The sequence below is a fragment of the Triturus cristatus genome, chromosome 3_1 (genome assembly GCF_964204655.1).
Source record: "Triturus cristatus chromosome 3_1, aTriCri1.1, whole genome shotgun sequence".
Classification (NCBI taxonomy): Eukaryota; Metazoa; Chordata; class Amphibia; order Caudata; family Salamandridae; genus Triturus; species Triturus cristatus.
In genome coordinates, this window is record NC_140583.1 from 977,616,815 (window position 1) to 977,638,028 (window position 21,214).

The window sequence follows — 21,214 nt, forward strand, 5'->3', positions numbered from 1 at the left end:
CAACCCTCACACCTTCAGCCCTTGATGAGCTGTTAAGAGGTGCTTGAAGGTGACTGAGAGGGAGGGGCTGCAGCTTCAGGTGCAGGGGCATCTATTCAGATGCAAACAGCCCTGAATGCATCATGTCTCTGTAATTTAGAGGGGCCTCACACATTCCCTTTCTGCCCAGGGCCCCAAAAATCGTAGAACCGGCCCTGATTACACCGAGGCAGCACGTGGTTCTCTTCACAGAGCTTAATTGCTGTCACTAAATTGTAAGCAAACCTCGGTTCTTCAAACATGCAGTCTATAATGTAATAAAATAAAGAAATGGCACAATCGCACCCACACTGATTAACAAAGTATGGAGAACAATCAGTTAAATCAGTTCTCTTGGAGTATCTCCTTTAAGTACTGTACATCACAGTGGGGGATGACAAAACTAACATTTTGGAAAGAGAGCCTGTCTTCTCGATGTCCTGTCCAGGAGGGGACGAAGAGCCCTACCCCACCCTGGAGGGGCCAAGATGATACTAGAATACTGCATGCCCACCCCTGTGCCCACCCTGGTGGATCCTGTTCCCCCCTCCTGTGATGGCTCCTGTCCCCCCTGTGGTGGATCCTGTCTCCGCCCTGGGTGGCTTCTGCCCCAGTCCTGGAATGGCTCCTGCAGCGAGGGTGAAGTTCTTGATGGGCCTCTTCTCAAAAAGGCTCAGCTCAAAATTAATATGAAAAGGTGGGCGAGTGAGTAAGTGAAGGAATGGGTGGATGGCTGGATGAATTAGTGAAAGGGTGAATGGGTGAATGAAAGATTGAATAGATGGAGAATGAGAGAGGATGGATGGATGGATTGATTGAGTGGAAGGATGGATGAGAGGAAAGGCAAATAGCTGGATGTATGGGTGGAAGGGAAGCTGGATGGGTAAAAGGGTGGATGGATGAGTGAAAGGATGGATGAGTGAAAAGGTGGATGATGAGTGAGTGGGTGGATGGATGAGTGAAATGATGGATGGATTGATTAATTGATAAGTGCAAGGGTGAATGGATGGACGGATGATTGAAAGGGTGGATGTAAGGATGGATGAGTGAGTGAAAGGGAGGGTAGGTGGACAAAAGGATGAAAAGATGAGTGAAGGAGTGAAAGGATAAATGGATGAGAGAAAGGATGGATGAGTGATAGGGTCAATGGAAGAAGTCATGAGTGGATGAGTAGATGGGTGGGTGGATGGATGGAAGGAAGGATGGCTAAGTGAAAGGGTCGATGGAGAGAGAGAGGGAGGATGGATGGGTGACTGAAAGGGTGGATGGGTGGAAGGATGAGTGACTGGGTGGATGGATGAGTAAGTGAAAGGATGGCTGGATGGGTGAAAGGGTAAATGGCTGGATGGATAGGGTGAAAGGGTGGTGTAGTATTCAGGAGTCCCTAACGGGAAGGTTGACCAAAAAAAAAAACAGCCGAGTTCAAAAAGGTGCAATCGTTTTGACACTTTATTTTTAGCAAGTCTGGCAGGTAGTATATGGGTATACTCCGGTATGTTCAGGGTGTGTTTTGGCCGAATAATCAGAGTTAACAAATAAAAGAGACAATCACTGTCCGTGGGAATCTTCCTTGCGTGGGCCGTCCGAAACTTGGAGGGATCTTGGCCTTCTGTGTTCGGAGTCCGCAAATGGAGGTGCTCGGTAGGTGAGGGAAGGGAGGAAAAGAAAACAAAAACAGGCCTGAGTCAGGGCTGCTACCTATATGTTTAAGTTCGTGCTACCATCACCGAAGGCAGGTGTGGGGAGGGAAGTGTGGGAGTCCGGGAGGGTCTCACCCTTGCTCTAGTGCCCTACCTCCCTTCGCAACCTCCCCACCAACCCCACCCAAAAGGTCCCCGAAGAGCCACTTGCCTTGAGCCACGGCCCGTTCCCCGGACCGCGGCGCTGGGACCCGGGGCGTCTTCTCCTCCCTTCAGCCCACCGGGTTTGGTCGCCGTGAATATCTCGTTCTCTCTCCTTGGTTCGCCGTCTTACGTCTCTCCTTCTTCCTCCGGCACTCCTCCCGTTTGCCGCTCTCCTCCGTGCTTCGTTTCTCCTCGCTCGCTGTACTCTTGACTTCTCTCTCTCCTTTCTCCGGTCTCACACACCTCCAGCTCCGTTTCTGCTCTTTTTAGGCGTCCTGCGTCTCCTTCCGTGCGTGGCTCCTCCCCCTCGGCCGAGTCCAAGGCTAGACCGCTTCCTACTTCCGGAGCAGATTTCAGCGGCACAGTCATGATCCGCTTCCGGTCCGCTCCGTCCTCCTCCTTACAGGTGGATGGATGGATAATGGATGGATGAGTGAAAGGATGGATGAAGGGATGGATGAGTGAAATGATAGATGGAAGGATACATGATGGATAGGTTTGCAAATGGTTGAATATGTTTGGATATTGCTGGGCTTACTTATATACTATTGCGCGACCTCCTCAGATGGGTCTGTAAAACTTACCTATTGTCCTGAAGTTTTGTCCTGAATTTCGACCTCCTGTCCTGAATTTGTGTCCTGAATATTGACCCTTTGTCCTGAATTTTTACACTCACCGTCCTGAATTTGCACCAATGCCAGTTGGTCACCCTATTAGGACCGCTCGTAGTCTTCCTGCACACACCCGATAACCAGAGTGTACTTGTTATTAGTGCTGGGGGGGAGGGGTGGGGAGCTATCCAAGCGGACTCCGTGACAGAGCACTGCGGGCCCTGTTACACTAGCAATGATGACGGCCCATGTGTGCACCATCGCCCACAACCAGTTGTGAGCACACTGCCACCAGGCTCCCTGGAAATAGACCGCTGTGTCCCATCGCCATGCAGATGGAACCTTCAACCAGCTACCTCCTCCACAGCGCCCTGCTCCACCCAGCCGCAGGTGAGATGCTCCCTACAATCACTGGCCTGTCTCCCGGAGGTGAGCTGCATGTTACTCTGCTGTTGACGCCCCAACGCTACATCACATCTGTAGAAGTCCACAGGTGCCCCTACCTCACAGCGCTTTCCCACAACCTCGGGAGGAGCGCCGCTTCTCAGCTTTGGAACCATGATCACTTGCTCTGTAGGCCGCGCTGGCCCTTCAGCCACTCTTCACGAGCTTAGAAGTGCTGTACTGATTATCTCCATCCTCCATCGCTACACTGTCTAATACTGCACATCGGCAGCCATACTAAGTAAGAAACAGGCGCAGAACATTATAAAAGGAAGAAAAAAAAGAGCAAACAAAGAAGAAAGCGCAACAAGACAAAGGAAAAAGAAAATTTTAACAATCTGTCACTGCATCACCAAGCAGCACAATCATGGTAGATGAAATCAATGCCGTACTTCCACAAAGGCAGCCACAGGACCCCCCTGCGTCAAAACACACCCTTGTCGGGGCATTACCACCATTCAGTGAACTTGCAGACCCTGCCCCCTGCCTCGTCCTGCTGGAAAACGTGGCTGCTGTGAGCGCACTCAATGCACATTTTGATCCACAACTCAATCCTGATTTTGAATGCTTTAAGTTCCGCCAAGCCCGGCAAAGAGAAGGAGAGTCTATAGATGCTTTTACACATGCCTGCATGTGCTAGCCAGCAAATGCATAAGAGATAACCAACCGAAGGAGATAAGGTCTCAGATCATTCAAGGGTGCCAAAACAAGACCCTTAGAGGACTCGTACTAAGGCAACATGATATCAGCCTAGATGACATCCTCAACATGGGCAGATGGCTGCCTATGCTGCTAAAATGGATGCAGCTATTACACAGCAGCCAGTGAAGTCCCCAAAAGTGAAAATAGAGCGTGCAAACGCAATTCACGTGAAAGCAAACCAGGAAATCAAGCCACTCATCGACCAAACCTCCACTTCAGGTACTGTGTTCAGAACGAGCAGCCTCTTGATGACTGTGCCCCACAGGGCTGCATGTGCTTGAACTGTGGTAAACTCAACCATTTCGCCAACATGTGCGGAGGAGGAGCCAAAGGAAGGGGAGTTAAGGGGAGACGCACCTCGAACAGAGCCATACGACAGCTGACACTAGATGATCCCGATCCCCACAGTGCCTCCAAGCCGCTGCAATGCCACCTGCACTGCCTAGAAAGCTCCTCATCAGAGGAAGATGATGGGTAAGTCTTCCTCATCTCATTCACCAGTGAGACCTGAAGTGATACTGGCGGCCACAACCCCATGCATAGTTCGAATTGCCTGGTCCAATGTACAAGCCCTTTTTGACACTGGTGCTTCAGTGAACGTTATGGGCATCGTACATTACCAACAACTCCAACCAAGATCGCCCTTATCACCAACCAACACCAAGCTATTTACCTACTCTAGCCAGTCCCTGCTACTGTTGAAAGGACAAATGCTGGCACAGATAAAGTCAGAAGATCGAGTAGTGACAATCGTGTTGCACGTAGTCAACAGAGAAGCCGACACCCTCATAGGGAGCCACACAGCCAAAGACCTGGCCCTAGTGTTCTTTGCCCGGAACATGACAGCCTTCCAGATCAGCGAGCTCCTGGACCAATATCACAGACTCTTTAAGGGCCTAGGATGCCTGAAAGCCCCAGCTATCAAAACTTCACATAGACAAGTCTGTCAAACCAGTTGCCCTTTGTCACTGGCGTGTGCCTTTTCATCTGCAGCCGTTGGTGGAGAAATAGCTAGACAAATTGGAGTGCCAAAGGGTCATTATAAGAGTATCTGGGCCGAAACCATGGGTATCCCCAATGGTCATAGCAGAGAAACCAAAGCAGCCAGGAAAAAGCCATCTCAGCATTGACATGCGCCTCCCCAACATAGCCATCAAACTGGACAGGCACATAACACCCACCATGGATGATATAATCGCGGACCTCAACGGGTCGCAATAGTTTTCCTAACTGGACCATAACACAGAATATCCTCAATTGCTCTTGTCTGAATAAAGCAGATACATCACTACGTTTTCAATGTACCTGGGGCTGCGCAGGTACAAGAGACTGAACTTTGGCATCTCTTCCGCAGCCAAAGTCTTCCAGGATGCCATCAGGGAGACGTTGTCTGGCCTCCAGAGTGCCATGAATGTAAGTGATGACATCCTGATTTACTCCACGACCGCAGAAGAACACCACAAATGCCTGCGTGCCACGCTGAAGCACCTGTGGGAGCACAGTGTCACCTTACACAAGTATAAATGCTCTCTATTTCAAAACTACATTGCATTCTTCGGCAATGTATTTAATCAGGTGGCGTGCAAGTTGACACCTGGAAGTCTCAAGCTATACAACAAGCCCAGGCTACAACAACAGTGTCAGAAGTCCATAGCTTCTTGGGCATGGCCACCTATTGGGCGAGTTTCATTTCCAACATAGCCACCATAGCTGAGCCACTGAGTGACCTAATCAAGGCAGATGTCCCCTGGTCGTGGGGCCCGAAAGAAGAAGATGAGTTCTTCTTTCAGGCCCCACAGACAGTGAAGACGGCCCTACCAAGCAAAGCCACCATGGCCTACTTTAACCCTGAGGGACAAACCGAACTACTGATTGACGCCAGCCCAGTACGCCTGGGAGCGGTACTCACCCAAGAACTAGAGCCTGGGAAGCGGGCTTCACTAGCTTGTGCCAGCAAGTCACTGACACCTACAGAAGCAAGTTACTCCCAAATTGAAAAAGAAGCACTCACGATCAAGTGGGCTTGCAGGCACTTCCACTTATACCTTTGCAGAAGACCATACAAGGTGATCACCGACCACCAGCCACTCATCACTTTGTTCTGTGGGACTGCCTCACACCCTCCGCCTCAGATTATGCGGTGGGCCATCCAACTGCAACACTACCAAATGAAGGTCGTGTACTGACCAGGGTCCAAGAACCCAGCTGATTTCCTTTTTCACTATCCACCTCTCTCCACAAAGGAAGATGATGACAGCAGAGCGGCCACTGAGATGCATATCAACATAATATCTAAAAGCTCCTGTCCCCGAGCACTCAGTCTTCAGGAAATCAGGGTGGCCATGGCTGAAGACCCATTCATGGTGGAAGTGCGGAATGCCCTACAGAACGGGTTGTGGCACAACCTCTTAAGAGATGCCAATGAGTGGCAAAGTTCGAAGAAGGACACCCTAATGAATTCCCCAGAGTTCGAGATGAACTATGTGCTACAACAGATGGCTTGGTTCTGAGAGGGCAGTGCTTGGTGATTCCAAAAGGGCTACAACGTTGAACAACTGATCTAGTCCATGGGGGACATCAATGAACAGCCAACATGAAGGCCCAGATAAGAGAAAAGGTTTGGTTCCCGGAACTAGAAGCAGCTGTCGATGACATAGTAAGACAATGCTCCTCATGCCACCTCACCAGCTTTCAAGAAGTGCGCACGCCCGTCCTGACTGAAGAACCCTGCACTACACCCTGGGCCAAAGTGAGCCTTGACCGTGGGAGTATACCAGATGGAAGGTTAATGGTCGCTATGGTCGACGGAAAGTACCCCTTTGTTGAGATAGTTGAATCAACAGCATTCACCAATGTAGACCGCGCCCTGGAAAGGGCCATCACATTGTTTGGACTGGCAGAAAAACTCAAAACTAACAACAGCCCACCATTCCAAGGAGCTGAACTCCAAGACCTACTCGTAAACATAGGACTACGCCTCTGCAGCATCAAACCCCAATGGCCGCTAGCAAATGGAGAGGTAGAACGATTCATGCAAACATTGAATAAAACCCTGAGAATCACTGTAGTAGAGGGGACCAACCCGGAGGTCAGTCTTCAAAGATTCTTGAGGGAGTACTGAGGAACACCGCACTGTACAACTCAGCGTTCTCTGTCATCTCTCATGCTCTATGGCCAACAGCGGGACACCATACCTGTTCACCCAGATTGGACTCCACCAACATATGACCCTGTGATTGCACAGGCTAGATGCACTCGAACCAATGAGTGTGCAAGCAGGAAGTGGCGAGCCGTGCCCTGGTCAATCTCACCTGGTGATAAAGTGTTACTCAGAGACTGTCGACTGGAATGGAAGGTCCGAAAGCCGTTTGAACCTGGTGTCTGGACTGTCACTTGTGTCAGTAGTACCTTGGTCATGACCAAAAAGAGGAATGAACTAGTCACCAAGAATGTATCCTGGTTCAGCCGAGTGGACTTTCATGAATGACCAGAAACAAAAGAGGAAGATAAAATATGGGAAACCCCACAAATTCCTGAAAGCCAAAGTGAGACTGACCACAACAACATGGCCCCCATCCCTGATACTTCAGGGGCCAGTCCAAACACCATCTCGGCATGTAGCCAGGACCCAAAGGAGGTAAGAGGACACTCCTGCAACCACTCGTACCACCTCAGGTCTAATCCACTAACAAGTCAGAGACTCAGAGGCTTCGCATGCTGCGTGCATCAGCCGAGATCATTGCCAAGTTGGGGAGGGATGTAATAACCATCATAGCTCACCTCGCGGTGAGCCTAATGCCCCGGAACTACTGTTTGCACATTCTCTGGCCAGGCGTGGCAAGAGGCTATGTAATAAATGGTGCCAGGCTGCTCGTGGTCTTCCGACCCACACCCGATAACCAGAGTGCACGTGTTGTTATTAGTGCTGGGGGTGGTTGGACCTATACATGCAGGCCCATGTCAGAGCACTCTGTACCCCGCTCCACCTACAACTGATGACGAATAGGGGATACGTTGCACAGAAAAAACAAGACTGCTCTCCCTGAGTGTTTGCAACGGTGCAGCAAACTGCTCTTGCGTGCCACATGTACCCAAATCGATGAGAAGCAGGTCGAAATTAGCATACTTGGGAGTCGAAGCCCCGCTCCGGCCCAGACATGGCACTGGGAGATGGTGAAGGCCTTGTGGAGGAGCACCATCTTAAAGCCTGCCTGAATCTGCTATTAAGGCTGAAACTACTGATATTGAGCTACAACATAATACTGAGAAATGACTCGAATGAAACAAAAAGATGACAGCGAACACACCCAGGTGCGAGAAACAGAAAACTCACCATCAAGGCAGCCACATTCCAGATCCCCCACTCCCATTCAACACCACCAAGAATCTGAATATTGGCACCAGGTGGACTGCATGGATCGAGGCGTTCGATAACTTCCTAGATGCCCTAGAAGATGTAGATGATAAGAAAATCATTAAATTCTTAAAGAAGCTTGCCGGTGATGGAGTAAAAGAAGTGAGGAAGAAAATCTTGCAGACTGATGCAATATCGTATCGTCAGATCATATAAGCATTGGGAACCAAGTTCAATCCAATGCCGAATGTCAACTATGATAGGTACATTTTTAATCAAGTGAGACAGCAAGATAGTGAAACAATAGATGAGTTTGTTGAGAGATTTGGCAAGCTTATCAAACACTGTAAGTTTAATGAGTTTAATGACAAAGAAGCCATGCTCCTCAGAGTCATTGATGGCTAACTTTAAGGCTAATTCAGAAGAGGTATGTTGAGAAAGACGTTCAGTTTGGCAAAAGTACTAATGACAAGGAGCTGATATGGAAGCTGGTACAGTGAAAAGTGAATCAGTGTTGGTCATGAAAAGCAAGCACAAGTATAAGGTAGATGCACGGAAGTCAATGTCTCTAAAGAAGAAAAAAAGTTTACGATGTGGTTTTCTGTTTCCCCATGAAGGTAACTGTCCAGCAATAGTACAGACGTGCAACGGTTGTGGGAAGGAGAACTTCTTCATAATAGTTTGCAGAGCAAAAGAGAAACCAACTGCGCCTCAATGAGAAGAGGAAATAGAAGCCAGAAGGTTCCAGAAGCTTTCTGCCATGCCCACAAGGTCAAAAACAACATCAGTTAGGACTAGTAGAAACCAGACAAAGTCCATAGTCATCAACTTCATCCTACAAAGGCTCTTCAACATCATTATCAAGCGCCACTAAAGAAGATGGATGCGCGGTGATGGTATCGCCCAAAGAACGACATGCACATGTAGATTTGGCTGCTTGGAGAGACGAACGAAGCACAAAGACAAACCAATATTTGAGCGAGCGCAGGCAAACGTCCTGTCTCTCGAATATGAAGTAGTTGCTCCCTGCCGGGCCGACATCTTAGGACCTCAGTGTGATTCGCTCCTCCTGAGGCTACTAGACTTTTGCTGTGCATGCCCCTCTGCCGCCTTGAATGAGATTCATTCCCTTGTGCGGAACTGCAGGGGGATCACTAATACGAGATAGAGGTTACCCAACTCAATGAATCTCCTCCCTTGAACCAATTTGGAGAGAGAATATATCCAATTACCGGACTCCTAGCCACGTCTTACAGGATACTACTGCTCCTGCTTGCCCATCCTTCTACTCCGCCCCAAGAGTTACTTTGGGCTCCTTTTGGCTGTCACTCCCTGTCCTGATGAAGACCCGTATTGACTAGCTAGTAACGCTACCTTGGGTTGAAACGTCGACATTCTTTCAAGGATCAGTTGAAAATACTCTGCATAAAAGACTCATTCAATCCATCTGCAGACTGTTTCAAATATTTGCTTGACTGGCCTTTGTAAATTATCAATACCTCCATAAGTCACACTGTATATACTACGCACCGTTCACCACAGCACTGAGCACTATATGTCACTTTGTCACAAATATGTTTCACGTTTATTTTTGACAGCCATTGTAAGTAGTTATCCATGAATGATGCAATTCATAAAGCTGTTTTGAAAACTATTCATGGTCTCTATGTGTGTTCGTATAAGCAAACCAATGAAAGGTTTTTTGCTAGAAGTAATATTGTTTACCCGACAGAACCGTTTGTATCATTTTGATAATCTGCCCAGGTTCTGAGGGATACTGGGTTACCCCATTGTGATAATAATAAAGTATTTGTGCAGCACACACAGACACACACACACACACACACACACACACAACACTGGTTTAGAAAAATAGAGAATATCTGAGCACAATAAGACCAAAACTCCAAACATCGAACCAGTAGAAGTCAAGATATGAATTTTTAAAGATTAAATGCAAACATGTACTTAGAAGTCACTAGTGGTCAAAAGGTTACTTGAGGTCACAAGGGACCGGGGCAAATCCCAAGTTCAGGCCAACCGCGATTGACCGCAGGCCGGCTACAGGAACACCGTGGATGGAGCTTTTGTCGATGTCCAGAGTCTACTGCTTTGTCATCGAGCCGCGCAAAGGGGGTCCCGCATCGAGCTGAGTTGAAGGGAATCCAATGCGTCATCGTTGAGCCACTCAGCATGTGGAACCACTGTCATCAGACCTCTATTTTGGTGTCAAAGGGAGATATAGCAGAATTTCTCATGCAGTCGATGCAATGCAGCAGTTTTTGATTAAAACAGTCACATAACCCACTTCTGAGGCCCAGAGCTTGGAGGGGGCACCTCAGGCAAGGGTAGGACTCACTAAAGGTAAAGTCCAGCAGCACCGGCAGAACTGTAGGAAGCCTTTTGTGTCCCTGAGACTTCAGAAAGCAAGAGGCAAGCCAGCAAGCAGCACTTGGAGGTCATTTGGAGGGAAGGCAGAGTCCAACTGTATTTCCAGCTGAATCAGGGAGCAGCAGGCAGCAGTGCAATAATCAGAAAAACAGTCCGTCCAGAAAAGCAGTCCACTTGAGTCCTTTAAGCAGCACAGCAGTCCATCTGACAGAGGTTCAGTTTAAACTCCAGAAGTGTCTGATTTTAGGGGGTCAGACACCCAGTACTTATACCCAAAAGTGCCTTTGATGTTGGGGGTGTGTTAGAACTGGGGTCTCTAGTTGGCAGAGGTAGGTACCTTTGACCAAATAGGGACCCTTGCTTCTAGTCAGGGTAAGGGGTACACTTCTAAAATAACCCCTGCTCAACCCCTTGGTAGCTTGGCACGAGCAGACAGGCTTATCTCAGAGGCGGTGTGTAAAGCATTTGTGAACACATACAGTAATACAGTGAAAACACTACAAATGGACACCACACCAGTTTAGAAAAATAAGTATTCTTTACTAGACTTAACAGAAGACCAAACAACAAAAATCCACAATACTGTAATCAAAAGTAGGCTTCAAAATGGTAGAAAGTAGCTTAGTTCAATGTAGATGGTAAATGTGACACTTTACTTTCAAAGTACCTTGGATGCGTCACGAAATACAAACAAAAGGGTCGCAGAGAAGGTGATGCGTCGGTTCCTTACTGCAGCGCAGGGGAGGTGATGTGTCGGTTTCTTACCATAGAGGAGGTGATGCGTCGGTTTCTTACTGTGATCCGGTGCGATGCGACAAAATGGCGCCTCGATGCTATGCGACATTCCGGTGCGATGCAAGAAAGTGGCGTCTCGATGTGATGCGACAATGTTGGATCTGATGCGTGCATGCCCGACGGCCGTGCAGAGAACTTGGTAACTTCTGAGCCGCGACAGGCCCTGCGACATGCTTCTCCGGTGATGCGATGGCAACCTCTGCGGCGGCGACACGCTTCTCCGGTGATGCGACGCGCTTCATCGATGATGCGACGGCGAACAGTTGCAGCGTTGGCACGCTTCTTCGGCGATGCGACGGAAACTGCTGTGGTGGCAACACGCTTCTCCACATTGCATCGCGCTTCCAGCTCCCAGTGACTCGCAGTCTTCTCAGAGGGCCCAAACAACAGTAGGCACCTCTCTGCAGGCAGAATTCCACAGCAAGGAAATTCAGGGGAGCTGTTGGTGAAGTCTTGTATCCCTGAGACTTCAGGCAGGAGGTAAGCACAGTTCAAACCCTTGAAGAATCTTCTTCAAGTTTGCAAACGTACACACACAGTTCCTTTTCTCCTGTCCTTGGCAATAAAGTAACCACTGCAGGCCAACCCCAACAGCACAGTACAGGGGCAGTCTCCTCCTTCAGCTTCCTTGGTTCTTCTCCTTGGCAAAGGGGTCGTCTTGATTCCCAGAAGTGATCTAAAGTTCTGGGGTCTGTGTCCCCCCTTTTATACACCAAAATCTTTTGTCTCTGAAGGCAGAGAGTGTCTGTACCTAGTCCAAACCAGTTATTTGCAGTCCTGGAGCACTTTGTTTACAGGACCCCTTCTTTCCTTTGACAGTGTGGGCCAGGGTCATCAGACGCACCACAGGAGGTGAAGCCAGCATTGTGGAAGGCAGTAATAGCCCTATTCAGACCCAGGTGCTGACTCCTCCCACCACTCTACATGCAGATAGGTATATTCAGCCCTGTGCTGACTCACCCTGTCTCCTGGAATCCCCCAGCCCCTGTCACTCACAAAACCAGACACACAATACACAAGCCAGCAGAGGCAGGCTGGGTGGTTAGGTAAGAAAATACCTACTTTCTAAAAGTGGTATTTTCAAGCACAGAATGTTAAAACCAACTTTACTAAAATATGTATTTTATCATTCTGAGTTCAGGCATACTAAACTCGAATTCCTACCTAGTTGCCTGAGTCAGTTAGGATTATAAGATGTTATAATCAAACTGCCCATTCTGGCTTATGGGAACAGGTAGCCTTGCAATAGTGAAAAACGAAATTGGCTGTAATTCACTATCAGGGCATGTCACACACATCAGGCCATGTCCTACCTTTTACATACAATGCACCCTGCCCTTGGGCCTACCTTAGGGGGGACTGTTATGTAGAAAAGGGAAGGTTTAGGGATTGGCAAGTGGGTCGACATGGCAGTCACAGACTGCACACAGGCTCTGCAATGGAAGGCCTGAGACACACTTTACAAGCTGCTTCTGTGGGTGGCACAACCAGTGCTGCAATCCCGCCAGCAGCATTTGATTTACATGCCCTGGGCTCACATGGTGTACTGTACTACGGTCTGACAAGTAAATCAAATAAACCAATCATGGAGTCACTAATCCAATACAACACTTTACAATAGGGAGTACTTGCAATGTGGCACTGAATGGCAGTGGCACAGTGCCCAAAGCATGCTCAGACGTGAGTCCCGTGCTCTCCATGCCACTGGAATCAAGCTATCCTGGCTGATGAGGGCTGAAAGCCCGAAACCGGTCCTAGGATGCTTGTTTCCAGTCCAGGGAGGACCTGGCTTGGCAGTTCGGGCTGGACTGTTCCCATGGGGCACAGGGTCAAGACTGATTTGCATATGGCTAGGTCCAAACTGGAATGGCATGGTGAGCAAAAAAATGATGGATTTAGGCCCACATCTCTGTACTGGGGTAAATGTATGACATTGTTCTGCATTCTGTCCATCAACTGTTGTTTTTGCATTTGTCACCCGAGTGGGACGGGTATGCTCAGACGTGAGTCCCGTGCTCTCCATGCCACTGGAATCAAGCTATCCTGGCTGATGAGGGCTGAAAGCCCGAAACCGGTCCTAGGATGCTTGTTTTCAGTCCAGGGAGGACCTGGCTTGGCAGTTCGGGCTGGACTGTTCCCATGGGACACAGGGTCAAGACTGATTTGCATATGGCTAGGTTCAAACTGGAATGGCATGGTGAGCAAACAAATGATGGATTTAGGCCCAGATCTCTTTACTGGGGTGAATGTATGACATTGTTCTGCATTCTGTCCATCAATTGTTGTTTTTGCATTTGTCACCCGAGTGGGACGGGTATGCTCAGACGTGAGTCCCGTGCTCTCCATGCCACTGGAATCAAGCTATCCTGGCTGATGAGGGCTGAAAGCCCGAAACCGGTCCTAGGATGCTTGTTTCCAGTCCAGGGAGGACCTGGCTTGGCAGTTCGGGCTGGACTGTTCCCATGGGGCACAGGGTCAAGACTGATTTGCATATGGCTAGGTTCAAACTGGAATGGCATGGTGAGCAAAAAAATGATGGTTTTAGGCCCAGATCTCTGTACTGGGGTGAATGTATGACATTGTTCTGCATTCTGTCCATCAACTGTTGTTTTTGCATTTGTCACCCGAGTGGGACGGGTATGCTCAGACGTGAGTCCCGTGCTCTCCATGCCACTGGAATCAAGCTATCCTGGCTGATGAGGGCTGAAAGCCCGAAACCGGTCCTAGGATGCTTGTTTCCAGTCCAGGGAGGACCTGGCTTGGCAGTTCGGGCTGGACTGTTCCCATGGGGCACAGGGTCAAGACTGATTTGCATATGGCTAGGTTCAAACTGGAATGGCATGGTGAGCAAAAAAATGATGGTTTTAGGCCCAGATCTCTGTACTGGGGTGAATGTATGACATTGTTCTGCATTCTGTCCATCAACTGTTGTTTTTGCATTTGTCACCCGAGTGGGACGGGTATGCTCAGACGTGAGTCCCGTGCTCTCCATGCCACTGGAATCAAGCTATCCTGGCTGATGAGGGCTGAAAGCCCGAAACCAGTCCTAGGATGCTTGTTTCCAGTCCAGGGAGGACCTGGCTTGGCAGTTCGGGCTGGACTGTTCCCATGGGGCACAGGGTCAAGACTGATTTGCATATGGCTAGGTTCAAACTGGAATGGCATGGTGAGCAAAAAAATGATGGTTTTAGGCCCAGATCTCTGTACTGGGGTGAATGTATGACATTGTTCTGCATTCTGTCCATCAACTGTTGTTTTTGCATTTGTCACCCGAGTGGGACGGGTATGCTCAGACGTGAGTCCCGTGCTCTCCATGCCACTGGAATCAAGCTATCCTGGCTGATGAGGGCTGAAAGCCCGAAACCGGTCCTAGGATGCTTGTTTCCAGTCCAGGGAGGACCTGGCTTGGCAGTTCGGGCTGGACTGTTCCCATGGGGCACAGGGTCAAGACTGATTTGCATATGGCTAGTTTCAAACTGGAATGGCATGGTGAGCAAAAAAATGATGGTTTTAGGCCCAGATCTCTGTACTGGGGTGAATGCATGACATTGTTCTGCATTCTGTCCATCAACTGTTGTTTTTGCATTTGTCACCCGAGTGGGACGGGTATACTCAGACGTGAGTCCCGTGCTCTCCATGCCACTGGAATCAAGCTATCCTGGCTGATGAGGGCTGAAAGCCCGAAACCGGTCCTAGGATGCATGTTTCCAGTCCAGGGAGGGCCTGGCTTGGCAGTTCGGGCTGGACTGTTCCCATGGGGCACAGGGTCAAGACTGATTTGCGTATGGCTAGGTTCAAACTGGAATGGCATGGTGAGCAAAATAATGATGGATTTAGGCCCAGATCTCTGTACTGGGGTGAATGTATGACATTGTTCTGCATTCTGTCCATCAACTGTTGTTTTTGCATTTGTCACCCGAGTGGGACGGGTATACTCAGACGTGAGTCCCGTGCTCTCCATGCCACTGGAATCAAGCTATCCTGGCTGATGAGGGCTGAAAGCCCGAAACTGGTCCTAGGATGCTTGTTTCCAGTCCAGGGAGGACCTGGCTTGGCAGTTCAGGCTGGACTGTTCCCATGGGGCATAGGGTCAAGACTGATTTGCATATGGCTAGGTTCAAACTGGAATGGCATGGTGAGCAAAAAAATGATGGATTTAGGCCCAGATCTCTGTACTGGGGTGAATGTATGACATTGTTCTGCATTCTGTCCATCAACTTTACTAAAATATGTATTTTATCATTCTGAGTTCAGGCATTCTAAACTCGAATTCCTACCTAGTTGCCTGAGTCAGTTAGGATTATAAGATGTTATAATCAAACTGCCCATTCTGGCCTATGGGAACAGGTAGCCTTGCAATAGTGAAAAACGAAATTGGCTGTAATTCACTATCAGGGCATGTCACACACATCAGGCCATGTCCTACCTTTTACATACAACGCACCCTGCCCTTGGGCCTACCTTAGGGGGGACTGTTATGTAGAAAAGGGAAGATTTAGGGATTGGCAAGTGGGTCGACATGGCAGTCACAGACTGCACACAGGCTCTGCAATGGAAGGCCTGAGACACACTTTACAAGCTGCTTCTGTGGGTGGCACAACCAGTGCTGCAATCCCGCCAGCAGCATTTGATTTACATGCCCTGGGCTCACATGGTGCACTGTACTAAGGTCTGACAAGTAAATGCAATAAACCAATCATGGAGTCACTAATCCAATACAACACTTTACAATAGGGAGTACTTGCACTGTGGCACTGAATAGCAGTGGCACAGTGCCCAAAGCTTCTATACCGGCAAACCATATAGCAAAAACACAGGAGGCAACAGCAAAAAATGGAAGGGAGACCCATGCCAATGGTGCCAGGTCTAACAGGGTGACTTCAGAGGAACTCTCTGAAGTGTACAAGGATCCATTTCAACCCAGCCCTGTCTGCCAGGCTAATCCTGGGGGTATGGAGTGGGGGGGATAAGTCAGTGCTTTGTATGTGGACAGGACACTAACTATTGAAGTATATGTCTCAGCCGCTCCCATTCCTCCCGGTCCAGGTAGACCCATCAGAATGCAGATGGGTACTCACCTTACTTGTTTGTGGCTGTATAGAGGGAATGCAGTAAGCGTAACTGTCACCCAACCCAGACTTGTATTAGAGAATAGCTGTCAGGCACAAAGAGCAGTATGTACAAAGAAATGTCTACTTTCTAAAAATAAAATTTCTAAAACAGTAATGTTAAATCCAACTTCACCAGTAAGGCGGATTTATGATTACCATTACAAAAATATGAAACATGAGAAAGGTTCTCCGCTCTGATCAGGAATTATAGCTTAAAAGTGTATCAAGGAATTCCCAATGCTGGCCTATGAGAAGGGTATGCCTCAAAATAGTGAATAACAAAACAGTCCGTTTGTCACTACCAGGACATACAAAATATAGAGGTACATGTACTACCTTGTACTTACATGGTACCCTGCCCTTAGGGGTGACATATGTAAGAAAATGGTAGTTTAAGGCTTGACAAGTAGTTTTAAATGCCAAGTCGAAGTGACAATAAACTGCATACACAGGCACTGCAGTAACAGGCCTGAGACAGGTTTGAAAGGCTACTTCTGTGGGTGGGACAATCAGTTCTGCAGGCCACTAGTAGCATTTGAAGTACAGGCCCTGGGTATATGGTATACCACTCTACAAGGAACTTGCAAGTACAATAAATATGCCAATCAGGTACACACCAATGTCATCATGTTTAGGGGAGAAGCACATGCATTTTAGCAATGGTTAGCAGGGGTAAATTGCTCGGAGTCCTAAGGCCATAAAAAGAGTTCAGCAAAAAGAGGAGGACAAAGGCAAAATGTTTGAGGTGACCCTTCAGAGAGGGTTACTTTAAAACATCCTTTCTCCTGTGCCACGCCTCAACTCGTCAAACACAAAGGTATACATGTGGGCTGCGGCCAAAACGTTGCATAGTCAATTGTCGTTCATAGCAACCATGCAACATAAAACAATGTCAGTGCAAGCACCAATTCACACTCTTCAGGGAACTTCATCCAGTGCATGCCTACTCAGGTTTGCTACTGCTGATGACATAGGACTGATATCCCTCAACTATAAGCTCCATACTTAAACTGAAATTCTGAGTCAGTTCCCATCATTGTTCAGTGGCCTAGAAAGACTTAAGAAAATGAAAGTGCAAATTTATATTAACAAGGGCATTCGCCCTGTTGCCCATTGGCACTGCATAGTCACTTTTTACTTGCAAAAACCCATTGAGAAAGAACTTGAAATGCTGTTGAAGCATGACACCATTGAGCACTCCACTGGTCCTACACCCTGGGTCTCATTGTGGTGGTTCCACAAAAGGACAGTGGAGTTGCGGTGGTCATCTGTGTTGATATGTACCAGGCTAACAAAGCAATTGAGAAAGAAAGACATCTTGCTTCCTGGTCCATACATAGCGGACATGATCATGCAGCTGAATGGAGCCAAAGTCTTCTACCGTCTTGACCTGAACAAAGGATACCATCAACTCGAGCTGGGGGGACGTGGCTAACCGCCAAACATGGCGGTCTCAGATTAGTGAATCTCCGAGCCAGGGCCGCCTAATCCTGATTAATTACCGTTAGCCGGGGCTAATCAAGGCCAAAAAAACTCACCAGATAGTAAAGACAGGATACACCAGCTGGTTGACACAGCGGCGAGTACCACCACTGGGAAGCTCGAACCCTGAGGTGAGGCCTGCACCGTAGGTGGACCCTGAGTGGCGGCGGTGGCCTATTGCTGCAGCGAGAAGGACGAAGCCTCTCTGGTGGAGTGCCGTGTACACACCGAGTGCTGCGGAGAGTGCCGACTGCTTCTCGCTACCCTTACCTGCTCGCCTGCTGTCCGTGAGGCTGGATCAGGGTGCGCGACTGCGGCTGGGGTCTCCGATGAGGGCCTAGGAGGGTACAGAGGACTACAGTGAGGTGAGCTCTGAATCCCCGTAAGATGGCTTCCTCCCCATCTGACCACTGGAGAGAGTACAAAACTCTCCTCTGCCTCTGGTGATCCCCTCGGCAAAAATATAAAGTGGCCAAAAAGAACATGCTCAGGGAACGAGGACTGCGATTTCCATGTGGCCTAGTCTGCACAGGTGAAGGATGAGGAGCCATGAGTGGACCCAGGAGTGCTGCGGAGGCTCCCTGCTGCAGCGAGGCGGACGAGGCCTCACCAGTGAAGCACCACGGGCGAGGTGAGGACTGCGGGAGTGCTGGCTGCTTCTCCCTGCCCCTCCCGTTCGCCTCCTGCCTGTGGGGCTGAAGCGGAGGGAGCGGTCGAGACTGGGGCTCTGGTGAGGGCCTAAGAGTAAATTGAGACCGAGAGTGAGATGTGTGCCCACCCCTGGAATGCCTTCCGGCTGTTCTCTACCTCCGCTCCCCACCAGAGAAATAAGAGACTCAGCCCTGCCTGGTCTGATCCATGCAGTTATACGAGGCTGAAAGTGAGGGCCGCAGTCCCCATATGACCTGGCTTGCACCAATAACGTGGTGAGACCTGCGGCGCACACAGGGGCTCCAAAAACCGAAGGACGCCGCCTGAAGCAAATAAGCTCCAAGAGGCCAGGCACAGCGCAAAGAACAGCGGGGGGTCCGCACCAGATGTAAACAAGAAGAGCGATCAATGCTGCATTAGGGAAAGAGGGGAGAGGGGAATGGCGAGAGACAGTGCGGCCTGAGGCGTACACGGTGGCCCACCATGATAGAGTGAGACACGTATTGAGCAGGGTTGCTGGTCGAGAGAGGGACCCTGCATGAGGTATACTGGCAGCTGAAGGAAACTGATGTAACAGGAGTTGCTGTGCTGGCGGGAACACATACTCTGATGTGCTGCCAAGGGTGAAAAGGAGCAGGGCACACATGGCGGGCACCAGATCAGGACCCACAAACAAGATAGAGTGCACAACAGAGACCTGAATATTAGTGTCTCAAAGTTGTGCTACTAACTTCGGAGTAAGAAGTCATAACTTCACAATAGCTCACCGAAAGCGCCCCCCCCCCCCGGCTAGCAACACAACAACGAGCCAAGGCAACTCAAAAGGGACAGATGATGCAAGTGGAGGCGGGCAACATAAGCACCACCTCCTACATACCAGTAGTAGACACAGACTAACAGACTAACCCCCACCACCGAGGGTAAATACAACGCTCCATGGGGCGCCCTAAAGGGAAGCTGCCTGAAGCAACTCCCACTGACACACAACAGCCAGAAGAGCCAGAACACTCCACCCAGCCACTCTCACTCAGCTGTATACCGCCCACAAATAATGAGGCGGCCCCGGACAAGCTGAACTTAATATTGCAAGAGGTCAGAGAGTCTCACAAGGCCATAGAGCAGCAAATAGGCTCCCTCAATGCGGGCTGTACGCTACTTAAAGCCGACCCCAACAAACTGGCAACTACAGAACAGGCCAACAAATCAACATTGGCAGAGATACTACCTCATTACTAGGAATATGCGACACAAATTAAGCAACTACAAAGACAAGTCTCCAGTCTACAAAACAGAGTCGAAGATGCCGAGGGCATAACAAGACAGAATAACATCTGCGTCATCGGTCTCCCAGAGGGAGACTTCCAGGACCAACAAGATGTCTCCACCATCCTCGGATTGAACCCGCCCCAATTCACTTCTTAGTAAGTATCCCCTCTCCTCTCCGGTGCTCGCGCCGCACTGCCTAAACCTTAATCACGCGGTATTCATTTGGAACCGTTACGCATCCTATTCACAATGCCACTGCATTGGCCCGCAGTGGGTTTCCCCTGACGCAAAGCCTTTTATTAAAAATGGCCACGCGGTCATTGTCTACATCCCTTGCTAAAATTTGAACCTCAGCGGTTTTAGGCATAACGCAATTCTTCCCTTTCTTCTCTCTTATCTGTCCCGTTGTCACGCGGTTATCTTTTGTAACCGTTGCGCATCCTACACCCGATGCCACTGCATTGGCCCCTAGTGGGTTTCTTCTGACGCAACGCTTTTATTCACTTCACGCTTCTTCCAAATCAGACATGCGGCAATTGTCTACCTCCCTAACAATAATTTCTGCCACAGCGGTTTTATGCATAAGCGCATTTCTTTTCATCTCTCTTCTCTGTCCCTCCGTGGTCCACACCATCCTGAGATTTGTTTCCTTTTACCCTTAGCACTGCTTTTAATTCAAATGCAAATTGTCCTGATGATGGCCTAGACTTCTGCAGGCCGAAACGTCGTCGATTTCAACAGCGTAACTTCTGGCGCCCCCCTTTTACGGACACCCTACCCTATCTGCTTCTGCAATTTTTGTATAATTTATTGCTTGGATGTCTTGAAAATGTAAACTACTTGTTGTTTTCCTTTGTCCTTCGTCGCGCCCATCACCATCGCTGTATATACCACGTCACGTATCACTTGCATCGTCACAAACTTCACGAGCACTTGTGCACAATATCCTGTTGGTTACATGTCAATTAATGTAACGCAGTGCTACCTTCCCATGTGCTTGTACATATGATGTTTAATATGTCCAACATGTTTTAATTGTTTTAATTGATTCCAATACAAGCAACCTTTACATGAATATGTCTCCCTGTGTTTCTCCCCGTTCAGATTGAATCCATTGCAATTGATTTTGCTACTTCTATTTGCTCTTTTAATGATACCCATGCTTGAGACATTGTTGTTTGAAATAGATTACTGCCCCAGTCTCTCTGTGGTTTACGGGCTACCTCCTGTGGTCTGATACTGCCTACTCACGAACAAGCTCGGAGGAGCAAAGAAGAGGCTGTGGGCTCCGTACAGCATCGGAATCCTCAGAGGAAAGTACTGTGCAATCAGACTCAGAGAACAGCATTGCTTTGTTCCCCACGATATCGCCTCAGACTGCGGACAAATTGTTAGGCTAGCGAGGCGCATGGTAGAACGCCTTGTTCGCCACATGGACACATGTAGTAACAGGTATGGTAACTACTGCTATTGGCATAAATATCCTTTATCTGGCTACATGAGTAATGTATTTAGACAAGTATAAGAGCAGAGCCCACACAAAGC